This window comes from Heterocephalus glaber, unplaced genomic scaffold (genome assembly GCF_053883595.1).
Source record: "Heterocephalus glaber isolate CG9 unplaced genomic scaffold, H.glaber_assembly_v1.0 deba00000621, whole genome shotgun sequence".
Classification (NCBI taxonomy): domain Eukaryota; kingdom Metazoa; phylum Chordata; class Mammalia; order Rodentia; family Bathyergidae; genus Heterocephalus; species Heterocephalus glaber.
Window position 1 is genome coordinate 17726740 of NW_028258153.1, and position 13807 is coordinate 17740546.

Genomic DNA, 13807 nt, shown 5'->3' on the forward strand with positions numbered 1-13807 from the left:
TTCCATCTTCCCTTCGACCACACAAAAGCACTAATATCTCTCCAGTGCATTCTATGCTTTTGTTAGCTCATTAGTTTCTTTTGCCTATAACAAAATAGCCATAAATGTATAAAGTTTCTATAACATTTGTTTTTGTTTGCTCATTTAGATTTTTTAAACAAAGAAGTCACTACTAAAATACTGAAGTGTGGGCCAGATGATTTCAGATGCTGCTTCTGGTGTTATGGTTTTAAGCTTTAAAAACAGCAGAAGAAACACCTTTTACATGTCTAGCAGCTGACTCAATGCAAGTATTACCACCAGCAGGAACCACAAAGAAACCTAGGTCAATAATACTCTTGCTTAAAAAATACCTTAGTATCTTTCCCATCAATCTTTCTGCACCAGCCTGTGAAATTTAACTGTTTCTTAATATCCAAGTGTATAATAGCTGCAGGCTTGTTCATATGCTGGAACTGTGGGATCTGGAGCTCCCTAGTGAACCCCACTTTAGGCTTCTCTCTGTTGTGGAAAGAAGAAACATTGTCTCATGAGCTTACTGACTTTGAATGAGGTGCTCTTTTAGATTTGTGCCTATCATGTGCAATAGTGACACAGTTTTCTATGAATAATTTGTATCATTGGGTACCACCTTCTCAATCTTCCTCGTTGATACTTATGAGTTTAAATATGGCTAATGGCATGATATACCTGCATGATGGTCAATGACGACTACTTGGAATATTTGAGCATTGGGCAAATGCTTGATTTCTCAGATTAGAACTCAACGCCATTTTAGGAGGAAATAATTTTGTGCTGAGGATTCATAAGCATTAACAAGGAAACAGAGGTGACCAACACAGATGAGTAGAACAAGAATGAGCTGAGGGTGGACCACATGTTCTTCTCATGGGTGAATGGTGGTGTCTTATTTGGGCTGATTCATGTCTTCCAGCTCTGCCTGTGTATGCTGTTTAAGGACCTGTTATTCAGTGTTAACATATGTACTCCACATCTTCATACCTTGTGAGGACCTCACTGACTCGCTACAAATGTTAATGGTTTTTTCTGACCACTTTCATCACTTCTATGGCCTGCGCTGCACCCCTCCTGCATACTCCTTATTCGCTTGCAGAAGTCTGGACATCATGTCTCACATTCCCCAAAGGAGTCATCATCTTAGAGCTGCTTTCTGCTAAGTCCCATGCTGCCTGTCTGCCTGCCTCCCTGTCTCCCTGCCCCTGCCTCTCACTTGATTACTGGTGTGCACCCATGAGCTGCCACTGCTCCCGTTAGGCAGCACAGGTGCGCACTTGTTCCCACCTTCTGAAAAACGAGCACTTCTTCCACCTTGCCCAAAGAGCAGCCTGGTTTCTGCCAGGAAGGTTGGTCTCTTGGCAGAGGACTGTCAGAAGACATCACCCCAGCCCTCAAAACTAATTTTTCTCTATAAAGTATTTGTTTGCTTTGTTTTCTGACTTAAACACCACTATTTGGCAGTGGCAGAGGCAGGTGTATTTCAAGGGCCATCAGCAGAGCATAGCGACATTGCTCCATGCATCATAAGTGTGGATTCCTTTTAAAACTAGGTTTGAGTATAGAATAAAGAGTTTAATGGAAGGGATTTGCAGAGAATACAGAGCAAGAGTTCAGGGGCAGAGGATTAAGGAAAACAGAAAGCAACCAGTTTGCTATAGAAATTAAAGGGAAACTACATACACAGTCACTGAATAAGTTAAACGACATTCAAAGGTTAAGCTTTTTTCCTTTAAATATCAGTATCCTTTGTACTGATTTCCCAAGCAATCTACCTGGCTGACCTTCTTGTTCTTCCATGTACAAGTCTCTGGTAAAGTCCAAAGAACTATAAAAAAAAACCGCGAGCAAAAATCCTGAAGATAGAAAGTCAGGCTTCCAGGCTATGAACACATCTAGTAAAATGGGTGACAGTAATGTAGTGTCATTGTAGCACCCCTTCCTCTGATTTTATCTGGCTCATTCGTCCTCAGTCCTCATAAATAAAAGCTGGCACCTCAGCCCACAGCTCTGTGCAGGGAACGGACCTCTGCCAAGCCTCCTCTTCTTTCCCCTCTCCCCTGCGCTGTCCTCAGATGTCACCGTCAGTGTCAGCCTGCCCCACCTGTAATGCAGTCAGTGGGAACAGGTTTCTCATGCTCATCCCATGAGCGTGGGCTCATGGATAAGTGATCTCCTTCCTGCTCCCTCTCATCCCCCACACATCTCCATTTCCCTTGCTGCCTGGAATCTGAGGACAGCCCTGCCTCTCCGAGAGAGACTGATTTGCTATGCTCTTCACCCTGAACAAGGAGACCTTTCATTTAAAAAGGAAAGATGCTTTATTTCCCCCAGGATTAGAATAATGAAACATTCCTTGTAAATTTAGAAATTAAAATGCAGACAATACAAGCCCTTCCGTTTCCTTTTATTGGTCCTCAGAGGTGAACTGGGGAAGACTTGTAAATATGGATCAGGGCAGCTCCTGGCCTCCCAGCATTGAAACTCTGCTCACAGCCCTGCCAAGGATTGCCCTCTGATTTGTCTCCAGGATCCCCCTCCCATTTCTCTGCTTCCTTCTACTCACTTCCCACTCTCTACCCTGGCGACTATGACTTTGAAACCGGTAAGAAGCATTCTAAGGTGACACAGCTGTGCGGTCTGGAATGCATTATAATGCTATGTCTCAAGTACAGTATTGTTTGGTTGGTGGAAAAGGTAGAACCCAGCCTTGGAGCGCACTGCCACCTCCTGGAAAACCCTCCTATGTGCGGTGCCTGCTGTCCTGCCTCCGTGCCACCAACTGGAAAACAAGGACTTGGGCATCGTGGACTTCTATCTCTTTTGTGTGTGTGGACTTCTATCTTTAGAATCAAAGATCTGGGCCCACAGAGCCAACTGCTCCTGCCCCTTCAAATGGGACTTCACCAATTCCTGAAGGAAATGAAAAGGTGTTGCTTTGTCATCTTAATTAAAAACAAGTAACTAGGTTGGGGAGGCCACTGGTGTAGAGAGCTGTGATCATTACTTCTGCCTTCTGCTCCTGAGGCTGGTAACAGACACTGCTTACTGTAAATGAGGGCCTGGCACCAGTAGGCTCCTGCCCTTGGGATCGCTGGAAGAGGCGCCAACCTTATTTACACCATGAAGGACTAGACAGAGGGCATGAAGCAGAAGCCGCATGCACAGGCAGAGCCCTGGAGTGCAGACAGCCCTGAGTTCTTTGGCTTTTTTTTTTTTCTCTATAGCAATTGTTTATTGAGATTCCACCTTCCAAGCATGTTGAGAAGTTTTAAGGATGTGTTAAGGTAACACTGAAGACACAGAAGGCACCTATAGGTTTCTATTTAAACTCAGTTTCAGAAGCCCAGTACACATAACTGAGTCTTTGAGGCTCATCTTTACTGGCTAATAGCAGCTTAGTTGTCAGGTTTGGGCCAGAAAAACAAAAGATTTGGGAAGATATCAGGCTCATCATCGTGAAAAAGAATGAGATAACTGGTTTCTCTACAGCTTTCCTTGGAAATAATAAAAAAGAATTACTATCTACATAAACTCAAAATATTCTCATTAATTGATTTCAGCTAAGTAGCTGCATTGCTTAAATTCAACTAATATACCTCTGAGTTTGGTAGTTTTTAATCTTTGGAAGGGGGCTATGGCTTTCTGAGAAATATTTTTAAAATCTAAAAATTTATGTAATATTTCCCTGGAAAAATTCGTACAAATTTTTTTTTCTAATGTCTAGAAAAGTCTGTGGAAATCCATTACCACCTTGCAAAGTGATCTAAATAACATTTAATTAAAGATGGTCTTTGATGTCTCTTTGCAATTCCAGGTTTCCGTTTTTGACATCCTGGTTATTTGGGGTCAGAGAGGACACAGCGATATTTCCAAATGAATAGAGCACTATAAAGAATGGCTGAGGTATTTCCACTTCTTTCCCATTCTGTGGTCTCATAGTGAACATAGGTTTGTGTGTTCATTCTGCACACATCCTGGATTTTCAGAGGTGCACATCTGAAAGGCTCTGATAACACCTGGCTTCAGCCTGGCTCCAGGAAAACAAAGCTGAATCAGGGTTCTGCCATGGCACCTGTTTGGATATGTCCTTTGTCTTCACCCCTGGAGAGAAACCCTGATGAAAGAGATTTGGGGACTCAGCCTTCTGCATGGTGGGTGGATCAGATGCAACCTTTTCTGACATTATCATGGTGGTTGCCCCACAACCCTCCCATGGGATTCCAGATACAAAAATGTGAGATGGCACCAGGTGTGAGATGAATTGCAAGAGCCACATTAAAACCATACCAAATACTGACAGACAGGATTGATTCCAGGGTTGAAGAATTTTTACTTTTGGACCCAGGTTTCTAACTAAATCTTCTCATCTTTGGCTCTTTGTTTGCACGGTAATCTCAGCTCCTGGAGGGAAGCTTTCTGCTTTCCCTTCCTAATCTGTTGACAGAAGCCATGTGGTCACACGCACATTTTCTGATTTGAGTTTGCAAAAAAGCAGTCATCTCCCAGCTTCTCTTCTTCCTGGGCCACTTCAGCAGGCCCTTGGGAACTCACTCTTGCTCCTCTATCTGAAAGCAATAGAATCGACAAGTTCAGATTTGTATAATATTTTTCACTACTTCTTCTTTTAAGTTTCCCCTACTTACACCTCCTCTCTTTCCACTTAGCATGTGGGAAACGAGGTACACATAGATGAAGGTAATGAACTCAGACTCCTGGTACTCAGTAATGATAACAGGTAAGTACTGATGGGTTCTTGTGTATCAGGCACTGTGCTTAGCACTTCATACACATCGTCTCACTGTCACCCAAGCCTTATTAAAAAGATACAATTATGTTGTCTTATTTTCAAGTTGGGAAGCTGAAAGACAGTTTAGTTAGCTATTGTTGCAATAATGCTGTATAGCAGAGGCCACATCTTCTCAGAGGCTACAGCAGAAGCATGGATTTAGGTTACAGTGCTGTGGATTTCCGGGAGGCCAGTCAGCCACACTAAGCTGGGCTCAGCCTGGGTGGCTTCACTGCATGTGTCTTTCATCCTTCTTGGACTAACAGGCCAAGCTGAGTTCTTCCCATGGAGACAGTAGAGACAAAGCCTCAAAGTAGAGCATATGAGGCCACCTAGGCCTCAGGCTCAGAACTACCACTCATATCAAATATTAGCCGCAGCAAGTTGCATGGATGAGTGTGAAGTGAATGGGAAGTACACACTGCTTAAGATAAAGGAATAGCACAGCAGATGGAGGGAAGGATGAGGGAGTGGATCCAGAGTAGCTAAAGTGTGGGGTTGAACTTGAAACAGTGCTGCCTGACTTCAAAATCCAAGTTCTTAACTACTGTGTGACATCAATGGGAGCTTAACAAAGGGCCATTATTGTATCTCTTGTTTGTTTTTTATTTTTTACTAATATGTTTGTCATATATAATAAATACATTCACCGTGTGGAAATGGTCCATATACATATCACATTTGATCCTTTTCACTTCTCCTAACTCCTTCCCATCTCCCTTCATCCCTAGGCCCCCTTCCCACCTCCTAGGAAAGTCTATCTCACAGGGCCACCATTGTGGTTTCACCAATTCAGTTGGATGAATGTAGACCGATAAATGAGAGTGGGTGAGGAAAGCTATGAGCAAGAAATGGAGAAAGAATAAGAAATGGGATGTGAAAGGGGAACATATCTACAGTTATATTAACTGACAATTGCCCAATGTTGACTACTTACAGAGTGCTTGTTATATTTCACTTCATCATTTCACAGCAAATAAATAAGGTGCCCCATTCATCTTCTGAGGTGTCTACACTGGCATGTGTCATGTGCTTTCAGGCTCATAGTCATTTTTAAGAGTTATTTAGGAGCTGTGTCCCATTGTAATATTGTACCTAATTTCAGATATCACGACACTGCTCTGTTGGAACAGGAGAAGTACTCAAACACGGTACCTGACCCCAGGAGGAGCATAAAGAGAGCAAAGCCACTCCTGAGGAAGCAGAGGAAGACAACTCAAGGGGAATGAAGCAGTGCCTTTAAATGACCTTTGAGGACAAATGGGATTGCAATAAAATAACAAAGGTGAAGGATACAAAGTAGATAACTAAACATATAAAAACTTTTGCCTTACCAGGGAACAGGTAGTTATTTTCTATAACATCGCACCTCAACCTGGAGCAAGATTGGTAATGTCAGCCAGAGAGAATTTCCTTGGATAATGACTTTTGTCAAGATTAGGTATCAAATGTCATCCTCCAGCAGGAAGCTAGTGAAGACGAGGTCATTGGAAAAATGAAGTGACTAACTCCCCACCCACTTAGTACCTTCCTACGCAATGTGTAATGTTCTCTCTTTCTCCTCTCTTTTGGAAGTGATTTATTTGGATAATGAGTCTACTCTCCATGTCCTTTTTCTCCTAACCTGAAGTAACATGTAAGGATCTACCGATAACAGGTTCTTTGCCCCTCATGTTTGAATGTGTGCGTGTGTGTGTGTGTGCGTGCATGTGTGCATGTGCACACACTCCCTTCGTGGCTGTGATACAGAAACCTATCTTGCAGAGAGAAATGGAAAGATAGCTCATGGAAGACTGGGAGTGTCTGTGTGACCAGACAAAGAAAAAGGGAGCAATAAAGAGAGGAAGGTTCTAAGGTTTTCAGGGAGAAAGGAGACAAGCCCTCTTTTCCTGGTGATATCAGTAAAGCATGGGTCTAAATGTGAGTGCAGAGATCCAGCAGGCAGCCAAGACACTGAGGACCACTGTGATATTTGGGGAAGATTACTTTATCTATACCTGGCTGTCTCTTCTTCCCCAGCCCTCCAGCCCAAGTGTCTTCCTTGAGAGATAAACTCCTCATCAACAAAGCCCCTGTGAGACACTTTTGAGATTCCCAAAGAACAGAGTGCCCTGAAGCCAGAATCTAAAAGACAGAATACTGAGATTAATTGGTCACTGCCTGTCTTAAGCACTTTCTCATTGCAGAGACACAATACCTGATACCCACATTTTAAAGAAGGAGAGTTCAATTTGGCTCATGTTTCAGGAGTTCAGTGCATGGTAGACTGGTGCAAATGCAGCACTAATAGCTTGATGGAAGGATCTGGTGGAGGGGAGCTGCTCATATCATGGTGGCCAGAAAGCGGAGAGAGAAGCAGGGAGATATACAGCCTTCCAGGTCACACCCTGGGGACCCACCTCCCTTGACCATGCCCCACCTCCTAAAAGCAAGTCAGCTGTAGCATCCCCAGAGTCAAATCCTCCTCTAAAAGATCTGCCTATGAATTCATGAAGCTTTCTGAGGACACTCTTGATCTAAACTCTAACACTGCTGATCACATCAGACCTAGGCAAGGCATGTCAACATGGGGGAGACACCTCCTGTGGGCCTTCCTTTTTACTGTTACTTTGTGGGGAGAGCTCTCGTCCTGTATTGCACCATTTCCCACAAGAGTTGGGGCTGTGGCAACAAGAATTATAGCTAGTTTTAAATTGTAGTATTTACTGAGCACTTCCTCTTACTCTGTGGCTAGGGGAGATAGTCCAGGGTGCACAAGTGACTTTGTCCTGGAAAATCAACATCATTCAAAGCACTTTACAAGCATTAACTTATATGACCTTCCCTGCCCCCAAACAGTTAAAGGCAGGTCCTCTTATTATGCTCAGTTTATCAATGAGGTAGCTGCAACACAGTTCTGGCAACTTGCCTCAGGTATACAGCCATGAAGAGATTCAGCGGAGCTTTGAACCTAGGCAATACACTTTCAGAAGTTTTGCTGTTTGACACTTTCCAGTACTGTGTTTCACATGAAACCTGGGAATGGTCTATGCAAATAGTTATCTGAGGAATTGGTGTTGCACAGAGACTTACTTCTTATACTTAAGTAGGCTCTATGAGTGGAAGACTTTGGCTTTACTTTGGGGGATCCTGAACCTAATTTTGGATCTATGCCCAGGACACACTTGAGAAATATATTTTATCAGTCAGTGCTCATTAGAGAAAGACAATATAAGGTACATAAATATATAATGATTTATAAGGTAAGCTTACAACGGCTGCCTACAGAGTCATGTGTGGAAGAGAACAAAAGGGCTGTCTGCATGCTTGAGATCCAAAGGATCAATCAAAGACTGAAGGCCTGGAGTTCACTGTAATGTCCTGTGCAAGTCCATATCAGGTGGCTGAAGGGTCAGTGATGGAAGGCTGGAAGATCTATGCTGGAAGCCAGGAGACATCGTCCAAGGTGAAGGTGCAGACTGGAGCTCCTCTGGAGAAACAGAAGTGGGCCTTCCATCTTTCCCCTTCTATCCCATTCAGGCTACAAGACTATTGGTGGTGCTACTCATACCCAGGGTGGGTCTTCTGTCTTCAGTAAATCTCTTCAACCACACCCAGAACTATGCTGATCCAATTTAATTGTATGTTTCTTACTCAAGGAGAAACAAGCAGTTAACTATCATGTAAATTATTTTCCCTTTTGGGGGGCATATGATACCCTGAACATGCTAATGTGGATCCTGAGTCCTGTGGAAAGGCCCTGTACTTTTCCTGGTAGTGGGCAACAATGGCTCCACCCAACCTTCAGGTCCTGAGGGTGGAACCCAGGACCCCCAAAATGCAAGTAATGGCTCTATCATGGAGCTACACCTCCAGCCCTCAGCTGTGGCTTTTTGACTAATCAGTATCTTTTTTCTTTTCCCCCCAAACATGAGCATTCTAATTTCATTTTCTGTCCTAATCTCTGTGATCAGGGGAGTTGGTCTATGTGTGAGCAAGCATCCTGGACCTGGACAGTTGCATTTTCCACCTTCTTAACCCCAGAAGCCCAGTCAGTCCCAGTTTGAGAATTTTATTAGAACTACTGGAAAAGAATCACTTTTTCCTCCAAGGTGATACAGAAGATAGGATCAAGGCCCTGGTAAAGGGGGGTGGTTATCACTTTGCCCCTGTATAGGAAAAGTCTGTTTTGATAAAACCAACAGAAAAAAATCATGTGCAAAATTAATTACAGAAGCTCATTAAACCCTGATCACAGGGTTTGGAATCCTGGTATCTTTCTGTTGCAGCACTCCCGAAACCTTTTAGTTAGATGAACCAATAAATTTATCCCCTTTCCCCTCTTTTTAACTTTCTGTTTAACCCAGATTATTTTAGTTTGCAGTCTCCTGTGTCAAAAAAAATCTGCCTACTTATACCTGGGCATCCTTGGAAGAAGGTTCATCACTCTGTCCTAGGGCTTAAGAATTACATTTTTGTAAGAGCTGGGCTGTGGGGATTTCCTCCTGTAAGTGGGGAGAACAGCAGCTTTACTACCTGAGAGGTGAAGAACCAGAGACCATCAGGCTTTCCTTGACTGACTGTGCAGCCTCTTCCTCTCCCATCTGAGAGTGAGTTTGTTCAGGCTTATCATTTCCTCCATTGCTCCCCTGGATTCCCAACCCTATTCGGCCACCACACCCCACCCTGTTCTGCCTCATAAGAGACACTGAGGTTGTTTGTAATTACAAAAGCATAACTGAATGGAAAACCTATGGCTGTTATCAGAATCTCCAATTAAAGAATATGCCTTGTGTGGATCAAGGATCATGTGGACCATCAGACCATTTCTGTGTTCTGCTCAAGTTGTCCGACAGCGAGGTGACCCCTTCCCTAGCCCCTCCCACACCTGCCAACAGACATGGAGTTAATTGCTTTTCTCAGCTCCATGCAGGTGGTCTCTATTTTAGTATTTATCATAATGTGGTGTTTGCTTTTCTTTGTTTTGAGTTAGATTCTAACATCCTTCAAAGAAAGGACTTTTCTTCTCAGTTTTTATCCCTTTTGCTCAAAAATATAAATCAAGGTACTCCTGCTTACCCAGTGATAGCTTTATCTTAAATTATGAGCCAAGTCCTCTAATCTGGAATTTCCCAGACAATGCTCCCTAGAGAAACAGCATCAATACCACCTGCTGAATCAGAAACTTTGAGATAACTCTCAGTAGTTCACATTTTAACGAACCTTCCACATGATTCTGATGTTCACTAATATTGGAAAATTACAGCTTTAGCTTCTTGGTACTCAATGTGTAGTAGTCCAAAGACTGAGAGTATCAGTATCACCTGGTAAACTGTCAAACATGTAAAAGTTCATATCCCACCACTTACCTACTGATGTGGCCAGAATCTGTGTTTTAACAAGTGTTCCAGGTGACTTATATACCCTAAAACAGTGCTACCGAAACTTCCAACACCATCAGATTACCAGGGATTTTGTTCATAAAAAACTCCAATATTCAAGAATTTGAATTTTTAGTAAGCTCTCACCTGAGACTGATGCTATAGGTCCATGGACCATAATTTGAGTAGAAAGTGCTGCTTCAGGATTGCAGGGAAATCCTGCACCCCCAGACCCAAACTTCTTCCCAAATCAGGCAGGATGGTTCTGTTTTTCTCTGACATATAGATCAAGCTTCCAGGTAAATTTTTATTTTATTTGAAATAAGAATCTGACAACAAAACAAATCTTTAAAGTAATAGCCTTAGAGAAAATAGTCAATCTTTAAAGTGATAGACTTGCAAACCTAATAATAAAGTAAAAGTCATAGGGTAAATTAGTGTATGCACAAGAGGAAACTGGTGGAGATTATAGTTATTAACTTTTAAAAAGCTTTTTACCAAATTTCCATATTGAATGACGTTTTAAATATGAGATAGTGAAGGTTGCTTGTGACTCGAACCTGATTTCAAGAAGGAAAACCAGGAGCCTTCCAGGCCTCTGTACCACGGCCCCCAGCACCAAGGAACAGAGCCACCCCCAGGACTGAGGAGGAGCCTTCAAGGCTGCTGTACCATGGACCCCAGTGTTGAGGAGGAGGTGAGCCTTCTGGGCCACCATACCACCTCCCCCAGCAATGAGGAGCAGAGCCACCCCAGGCGTTGAAGAGGAGACTGCCAGGCTGCTATACCACTGCCCCCAGTGCAGAGGAGGTGAGCAGCAAGGGTGCCAGCAGCACAATCCCCCCACCCCCCTGTTGAAATGAGAAGACATGTAAACAAATCTAAAAACCAGACTTCCAGATCACCTAAAACAATCCCAAAGGGAAACAAGATGGCACAATCTGATATTCAACCACCTGGACTCCCTGAACTGGCAAGGAAAGAGGATCTGGAAAAAATGAAATCAGAAAGAATTTCTCAGATAACAGCAGAGATTGTGCCCATAGTGCAAGACATGATTAATAAATCCAGAGAGGACACAGATAAAAAAATAGAGGAGCTGAGGAACATGATGGAATCCCAACATAGGAAACAAATGGGATCCACAAAACAGATGTAAACAGATTTCCAGGAGATTAAAAACTCCACTGAAAGTTTATGCAGCGGAATGAGTCAATGTGAGGACAGAATTTCAGATACAGAAGATAAGATTGCAATTAGTGAGGAGGAAAAGAAAAATCTCTCTAAAATAGTAAGGGACCACAAGAAACCAACCCAACAGCTGCTAGACGATGCAAAGAAGAATAATATAAGACTGATCTGAGCCAATGAAGAAACAGGAGAGAGTGCAGATGATATAGAAAAAACTGTTCACAGAAGTGATGGGAGAAAACTTCCCAAGCGGGGGAAAAGAACTTGACATACAGATAAGTGAGGCATTTAGGACTCCAACTAGCCTTGATTAAAAAAAAAAAAATCTACACATAGGCATATAATAGTTAAGATTCCAGAAACCAAACCAAAGAACAAAATTCTATAAGCAGTTAGAGAAAAGAAACAAATCACATACAAAGGAAAGCCCATCAGAGTCACAGCAGATTTTTCAATGCAAACCCTCAAGTCAAGAAGAGCTTGGAGTGACATATTTCAAGCCCTAAAGGAAAACAGCCTCCAACCCAGATTGATGTATCCTGCAAAACTATCTTTCAAAACTGATGGAGAAATAAGATACTTTCATGACAAAGAGCACCTTAGGAACTTCATGAATACCAAACCAGCATTCTAAAAAATTGTAGACAATATCCTAGGAAATGACAATGAGGATCACAATCCCAGGAAGCCCAGCAGCCCATTGGGCACAACAGAAATTAAATGCAAAGGGGGAGAATCCAACAAAAAGAAAAAGTCATGACAATGATAAGTCAAAATGTATCAGTTATAACCATCAATGTTAAGAGTCTCAATTCACCAGTCAAAAGAAATAGACTGGCAGAATGGGTCAAGAAGCAAGATCCAACAATATGCTACATGTAAGAAACACACTTAATTAAGAAAGAAGCTCATAGACTAAGAGTTAGGGGTGGAAAACAATACTCCATGTGACAGGAACCTGAAAAAAAAGCAGGAGTAGCTATCCACTTTGCTGATAAAGTGGATTTCAAACCAACACTGATTAAGAGAGACAAAGAAGGACACTACATCCTCATAAAAGGAAAAATCCAAGAGGAAGAAATGACAGTCATGAACATATATGAACCAAACACTAGTGCACCCAACTATATAAAACAAATACTCTAGTGCACCCAACTATATAAAACAAATACTAATGGACATGAAAAATCAAATAAGCACTAATACAATAGTGCTTAATACCCCACTGTCAGAAATAGATAGATCAACTAGACAAAACATAAGCAACAAAATACTAGAAATATCAAAATACTAGCACTAGAACTTGATCAAACTCTTGAACAAATGAACTTAACAGATGTTTATAGAGTGTTCTACCCCACATTCTTTTCAGCTGCACACAGGTCATTCACCAAAATAGATCACATACTAGCTCATATAACATGTTTATGTAAGTGCAAAGGAACTGAAGTTATCCCTTGTATATTATCAGACCAGAGTGAGATGAAATTGGAGATCAATAACAAAAGAAACTGCAAGAATTTCATAAACACATGGAAATTGAACAACACACTTCCAAATAACCAATGGGTCACAGAGGAAATTAAAGAAGAAATCAGACAGTTCCTACAATTGAATGGCAATACAACATATCAGAATCTGTGGGACACAATGAAAGCAGCTTTATGAGGTAAATTCATAGCAGTGAATATTCATATTAGGAAAATAGAGTGAGCCCAATTAAACAACCTAATGCTGACCTCAAGCTTCTAGAAAAAGAAGAACAGGACAAACAAAAAGCTCATACAAGAGAGGAAATTATAAAGATCAGAGCAGAAGTCAATGCACTCGAGACTAAGGAACCCAAGAGTCGGTTATTTGAAAGAATAAACAAAATTGACAAACCCTTAGCCAACCTTATCAAAAAAGGGAAAGAAAAGGCCCAAATCCATGCAATTAGGAATGAAAAGGATGAAATTACAATGGGCCCAGCAGAAATCCAGAGGATCATCAATATCTATTTTGAAAAGCTATACTCCAATAAGATGGAAAACACAGAAGAAATAGACAGATTCCTAGATACATATGAATTACCAAAGTTGAATGAAGAAGACCTAAAAATTCTAAACAACCCAATATCAATTAATGAAATTGAAAACATAATTAAAAACTTACCAACTAAGAAAAGCTCGGGTACTGATGGCTGCACCACTGAATTCTACAAGGCATTTAGAGACGAACTACTGCCACTACTGTTTAAACTCTTCAATGAAATTGAAAGGGAAGCAGTACTCCCAAATTCATTCCTGGAAGCAAGCATCACCTTGATCCCCAAAGCAGAGAAAGACCCAACCAAAAAAGAGAACTATAGGCCAATCTCACTCATGAACATAAATGCAAAAATCCTTAATAGCATACTGGCAGATAGAATGCAGAAGATCATCAAGAAGATCATACACCTGATCAAGCGGGA

The 13807-nt window shown here is 41.8% G+C and overlaps 1 long non-coding RNA gene across 1 annotated transcript; it reads right to left on the bottom strand.

The window, feature by feature from the left end:
- Positions 1-4328: 4328 nt before the first annotated feature.
- Positions 4329-12573, bottom strand: LOC110350489 (uncharacterized). Its single transcript, XR_002397076.2, has 3 exons — positions 9202-12573; positions 8057-8273; positions 4329-4583 (listed from the first exon to the last, which is right to left on the bottom strand). It is a non-coding gene; the product is annotated as an uncharacterized LOC110350489 (long non-coding RNA).
- Positions 12574-13807: the final 1234 nt, after the last annotated feature.